Source organism: Podarcis pityusensis, assembly GCF_964106645.2.
Source record: "Podarcis pityusensis genome assembly, chromosome: 2".
NCBI classification, from domain to species: domain Eukaryota; kingdom Metazoa; phylum Chordata; class Lepidosauria; order Squamata; family Lacertidae; genus Podarcis; species Podarcis pityusensis.
In genome coordinates, this window is record NC_138029.1 from 103,247,879 (window position 1) to 103,254,956 (window position 7,078).

Consider the following 7,078-nt stretch of genomic DNA (forward strand, 5'->3'; position numbering starts at 1 on the left):
GGCTGGGGACAGATTGAGGTTGGTGGGGCAGTGCCCCATTTGACCTAGTGGTCCACCCTCCAGTGAGGTCTGAGCAAGGTCAGTGGGCACTGAATGCTGTCTATTGGGTGGGGGAGGAAAGGGGGTAAAAGGGAAGGGGGTATCCTGAAAGGTATGGCTAAGTGGGTAGAACACAGATCATGAGGATGCTACACCACCACATTTTAGCCCTATTCACATATTGTTCATGTGCTCATTACTATGATGACTATGGAGTGGGGTTGCGCTTCTAGTTCTACCCCCCCCCCCAGACATCACATTTCCTTCTGCACATTGCCTGAAGTGAAAGGCCACCCTCTTTCAGCAGGGGCAAGAGAGCCTTAAGGCTTGTAGGAGGATATTCTTCAGAAGAAAAACTAAGTGCGGAGCACCAAAAACAGCCCAAGCACACCTTGGGCAGGAAGCAAGCCATCCTTAACTGTGACCCTTTGGCTGCTGTCCATACACGTGACTGGCTGCTAATTTTTCTTATGCACTGGATTTTCAGGCACAGTTCCGGTGATGAGAAAGCCTGCCTCCTCTCCAGTGGAGGCCAGCCAATTAGGGCAAACAGGGCACTGTCCCACCAACCTCACCCTCACACTGGCCTAGAGAGTGGTACAGGCTCCCATCTTCGTCCTTTCAGTGTTGCCCTTGTAGTGTCCAGCAGGGAGGAGGATGGGGACGAAGCTGGAATTTGCTGGCTCCGCCTGTCACTGGCTGTGCTGTCACCTACTGTCGAGTTCCATGTTTCTGTCCTACCACTCCCAATGGGACACTGGGTCCCAGGATTCACTGAGAGGGTGCAATGCATTCCTTTGTGCAGCAGAGACACATATTGAACCCTGCAGGGGTCCTGGCAATATGCAAGTCCTCCCCCCCCCTGCCCAATTCCACCCATGATATTGGAAATAATTTTGCTAGTATAATTGGAAGTGAGGGCACCATGTGGCTTCTTAAAGCCAACTGATACAGGAAGGAGGGCACCAGAGACCCTTTGGTGTCATATTATTTTAAAAAAATAAAATCTCGTGAACTGCCAAGATGACTCTTTCCACTTCCTTCCCTGCCTGCTTTTTGGCAGTCGTCAAGCCGTTCTGCAGAAATAGCTTTTCATGTCTAACCAGCCTCTTCCTTCTGATTCATTTTGTTAACAAACTGGGGATGTCACTAGCCTGGATTGTGCCATCGCTGAAGGCATCCAGCGCAAGGAGAAAGAGGAGGCTGACTGCAGGCAAAAAAGCACAATTGTACCCAATGAGTGACTTGGCAATCAAATACTTGGGGGTGAGGACGGGGGAAGAGAAAGCGTCTGGAAATCAGAACAGTGTGGGTCAGCACTGGCTCTTCAAGCACATTCTAAATACAGTTCATAGACGACACAGAGGAACAGTGACAGACTTCATTTCATTCAAGCACCAAACCAGTTTTGAGAGATTAGGTCTCACACAGTTTTTTTGCTATGGGTATTTTTCTCCTCCTTCCAAGGAAGCACAAAGGCTAGCTGATCTCTCGTTTCCTTTGAGTTGTCATTGCTATTAAGTGATTAAGAATATACAATACCTCTTGGGTCTCTCTCTCTCTTATTATCTGGCATACAGTTTCAGGTTTATGTCTGCAAAACCGCAAGAGAAATAATTTAACTGGATAGGCTGGTAAGACACAGTTTAAAAGAAACCTGTCCGTTTTTGGAGGGAAGGTGTTATTGGTGACATAGTAGTAGGGAACTTGGGAACTAAAAAAATTGACTTGTTATCTTGGACAGATACATACTAACTGTACATTATCAATCAGTTATGATGAATTCATATGAAATGGAAAATGATCCTTCATGGCTATGCAATGTTTAGAAGCGAAGCAGCTATTGGGCCTTTAAAGACAGCCTGCGATACATGCACTTTTCTTATAGCCATTTTATCAAGGATTTAGCTTCTTTTTACCTTCCCTCCAATAAAATGCCGCAAACTGTGCAATCCTATGCATATTTACTCATAGTTTATGGAAGGGACATCAAAGATCATCAATGGAAGGGGCAATGAGGATCAGCACAGCCTTGTCAGGGAAGACAGCATCTTAATTTTTTCTAAGTGTGCTAATGCAGTTATGGCATGCAGTTGTTTGCACATGAACTCTAGATATATGCCCATTGTAATGAGGGGTGGGGTCTTTATAGGGCAGGGATGGGATTCCAAGTCCTAATAGCTTCAGGGGTAAGGGATGATGGGTGCTGGAGGGACACATTTTCCTCATACTACTACTACTACTAGTACTACTACTAGTATTACTTTATTATTTATACGCTGCCCATCTGGCTGGGTTTCCCCAGCCATTCTGGGTGGCTCCCAAAAGAATATTAAAAACACGATAAAACATCAAACATTAAAAACTTCCCTAAACAGGGTTGCCTTCAGATGTCTTCTAAAAGCCAGATAGTTATATTTCCTTGACATCTGATGGGAGGGTGTTCCACAGGGCAGGCACCACTACCAAGAAAGCCGTCTGCCTGGTTCCCTGTAACCTCACTTCTTGCAGTAAGGGAACTGCCAGAAGGCCCTTGATGCTGAACCTCAATGTCCAGGCTGAATGATGGGGTAGAGACGCTACTTCAGGTATACTGGGCCGAGGCCATTTAGGGTTTAAAGGTCAGCACCAATACTTTGAGCTGTGCTCGGAAAAATACTGGGAGCCAATGTAGGTCTTTCAAGACCGGTGTTATGTGGTCTCGGCTACAACCAGTCACCAGTCTAGCTGCTGCAATCTGGTTTAGTTGTAGTTTCCGGGTCACCTTCAAAGGTAGCCCCAGGTAGAGTGCATTGCATTAGTCCAAGCAGGAGATAACCAGAGAATGCACTACTCTTGCAAGACAGTCCGTGGGCAGGTAGGGTCTCAGCCTGCATACAAGATGGAGCTGGTAGACAGCTGCCCTCGACACAGAATTGATCTGCACCTCCATGAACAGCTGTGACTCCAAAATGACTCCCAGGCTGTGCACCTGGTCCTTCAGGGGCACAGTTACCCCATTCAGGACCAGGGAGTCCTCCACAGCTGCCTGCCCAGTCCCTCTGAAACAGTACTTGTCATAGAGTATCAATATTTCAGCAACCCATTGACATAGAATGTGACTCTGTGATTCAGTGGTCCCTAGGATGGAGGCTGAATCATTCAGTGTCAGAGTCGCAGGTTTGGGCCTGATCACAGCATTATCTCCAATGGTAACAATGAACTCTTCTCCATAGAAGTGAATGACAGCCTTTCATTTATATGGGAGGTTACAAGGGAGAGGGAATCCAAGAACAAGTTAGTGAGATAGATAGGTGACGGACAAAATCCTGGCCCATTGGGGATCAATCTTTAGCCTGCTGATTTTTATGCTTAAATTCAGAACAGGGGATTGTATAGTATCATACCTGCTTATAGACTGTGTTCGAAACAAGGCTAGTTACACATTATTATTCTACATTAATATTCTCTAGAGAAGTCTTTTTTGGGGGATACCATTTAAACATATGTTTGAAACCTGCTAGCACTGAGATTACTATTCTATTTAAACACCAGCGGGAGGAAGAGCAGGATGTGACTGACATATAAACTGGATTTTACGCAGAATCATGGACTGTGAAATGGTTCTCAGTGATATTGCTGAATTGCTTTTTATTTAGGTGATTTGCAAAAACATATTATTTATTATTATTTATTGCATTTGTCTAAATAATAATAACCACGTTCTTGCAAATCACCTGAACTTTATTGCCTGAATAAAAAGCAAATAAAGGAGCACAAAAACACACTTTGGCCTAGTAAATGGTGTCATGATTTTTTCCTGTACATAGGAATCTGCCTTATACCAACTTGTATTAGTCCACCTAGCTTAGTACTGTCTACATAGATTGGCAGCAGTTCTCTAGGATTTCAGAACAGATCTCTCCCAGCCCTACCCAGAGATACCAACAATTAAACATGGGACATTTTCGTGCCCCACATCCTTGTTATTAGGTATCCCCACATTCTGGGAGGTAGCCTGATTTTCCATGACCTTTCCCCTCTATCCCTGCCCCTTGGACCAATTTAGAGTCAGAAAGTGTGTTTTGCAGTACCCTATGTGCAGAGAAAGGGATGTGGGTTGCACTGTGGGTTAAACCACAGAGCCTAGTACTTGTGGATCAGGTTGGCGGTTCGAATCCCCGTGTCGAGGTGAGCTCCCCTTGCTCGGTTCCTGCTCCTGCCAACCTAGCAGTTTGAAAGCACGTCAAAGTGCAAGTAGATAAACAGGTACTGCTCCCGCAGGAAGGTAAACGGCGTTTCCGTGCACTGCTCTGGTTGGCCAGAAGCGGCTTAGTCATGCTGGCCACATGACCCGGAAGCTGTACGCCGGCTCCCTCGGTCAATAAAGCGAGATGAGCGCCGCAAACCCAGAGTCGGCCACGACTGGACCTAATGGTCAGGGGTCCCTTTACCTTTATGTGCAGACAAGGAAACATGATATTAAGAATAAGCAGTGAATTTCTGTTTTCTCAGACAAGGGTGTTTCAGTGCACATCCCCCTTTGCACTCCTAAGACTTATTCAACATTGCCAGGGCACTATTTGTCCTTCAGAAAGAGGTATGTGCATAGCAGGCACTATTTACTTATTAGCATTTAAAAGCTGCTTAGTCTTTCAGGTATACTGAATGCAGTGTTGGATTGTGTTCATGGGATTTCTGTAGATCTGCATGGATGCGTAGCATATCAGTCCTGGTGAATTTTGTCAAGCGGATTGTCTTAGAAGACATGAAAAAGAAGGCAACCAGTCTCTTCCCAGTGCTGCTTTCAGTGCTGCATTTTTGACAAACGAACTCTGCTCTTTACAAAACATGGGTGGAAACCAACGCCAGCCAAACAGTCTTCCTATCCTCCTGAAACACCCAGAAGTTTTCTCCAGAGGGTTTAGGGAACCTTCCACAACAGATTGAGGTGGGGGCTGTAGTGGGAGGAAAGAAGCAGGAAGCCCAGTTGTGCAATGTTGAATGTAGCCCACAACAATCTTGTTAGAAAACTATTTTTTTAAAATGCAAGAAATGCTGCACACATTCTGTTTTATGGAAAGTTGCTTTGATATACAGTGAGCTGTAGGATCAACTAAATTCTACATCTCAATCCGCAAAGCAAAAGTGTAAGAAGCCAGGGGCTTTACTAAGATCAAAGAAAGCGAAAGTAATTGGCAAAGTTCAAGCATCATTACAAAGTTTATAATGATGAGAACAAACCTAGTCTCTTCTCGGGCTCACACATACCTCTCTCATCTCCTCCAGATTGGGAGCTTTTGCTTCCGTTTTAGATTAACTGCAATTTGGCACGCTCTTGCACCCTAAACTATGGTTAATCTTAACTATGATTTGACTGAAAAAAGACAGCTTCATAACTCATGGTTTGAAGTTGGCTTGTTTTGAACAAATCATAGTTAGAATACTACAATTTGTTTGAAGAACACAAGCCACAATGAATAAAAAAAAATAGAGATGAAAGCTGCCATTGCCTCCTCTCACAAACAGTGGAAGAGAGAGGAGGTTTGGCTCATTCTTGTCACCATAAGTCTTGGCTTATTGTAATGTCTGAACGCATCCATGCTGTGTGTACTAGTTGTTGAAAATTAAGGAAAACAAGGATAAAGAGATGATTATTTTAAAACCTGAAATAAACATCCATTCATGAATTCACCATATGCAAGCCTGCGTCTCCAACACCAATTTATACAGCAGTAAATACCTGACTATATGTAGAATGTGCAATATGAAGAAGTTATTAGCAGCATTTGTTGGGGCCAAAGGGCAGTCTATAAATTTCAGATTATTATTTTTTAAGTGTATCTTCAAAAGTATATTTCTTACTTTTTGCCTTTTTCCTTCTCATGCTTCCCCTAGTGACCGACTGTCCCTTCCAAGAGAAACCCATCTCACCCTTTTGAGAACCATGGAATTAGTTCCAACTATACTCTCAGTTCTTTTCATTTTCTCCTGAATTAAAGTGAATTAATTTTTAAAACATATTTTAGGGAAGGCTTGCGGAAATTGTCTGAAGACACACATGGAAGTCTAGTTTATGTATTTTTGAGAAATCTTTCATAACAAGCTGTAATTGTTGCATCGTCTCTATCCTCCTACATGCAGTGGTGTTCGTAAAACCCAAGCTGTGGATCAGCTCTTTATATTTTCTCTTAATTCAACTGCATGGCAAAGAACCAAATTTCACAGAAGAAAACATTACCAACTTGTCTTCATGACAGAACACTGAGTAGGTATAAAATTGTGATGGTCTCTATGCCAGGTTTTGTTTTCTGTGTGTTGTTGTTTCTTTTTTTCTTTCTTTTTTTAAAAAAAACAACCTCTCTGCTTCTAAGATGAAAGCCTAATTTGATATTTTTGTAGTTATATAACAGTAATATTTTGTGACATTTTGTATTGTGACACTATAGATGAAATTGTCATCGGACTGACACCCTTTACTGTTTATTCCTTAATTACAACTGTTAACAACACTGCAGAGAAGCGTGCTAATCTGCCATCACATATTATGAAAACAACGTTATTGTTACAAACACCAACACCCACTCAACAGGATAGTTCTAAGACGGCAGTTTCTGTTAATTTTTTTTTTTTTAAAAGAAAACCTGATTAGTTTAATGGACACTTCAGTAGCAAAGGGGGTAAAAAGTTGACAGCAAACTTCTAGCCACCTTATTTTAAAATGGAAACATTTATGGAATGGCAATTTAGAAGTGATTATTGGTTGGTACATTTTAAAGTAATTTAAATTTAGCTATCCAGGTTACTCCCTGAAGTTATGTTTATACATCTTTTCCCCCAACCTCCCCAGCTTTCAAATCTTTTAGTAAAACATGTGGCGGCAGTGTGTCTGCTCCCTCTGCTGGCCATACATCTTGCTAATTGCCTCCTTGCTCTCATCGTCCCTCCATGGAATTTTGTAAGTCTAGCTGCCACTATCCCACAATCATCTTGCTGGTGGTGGTGCGTCTTGCTCTTCACAGCCCAAGAACTAAAGGAAATCGTCCACTTGATGAGAGGA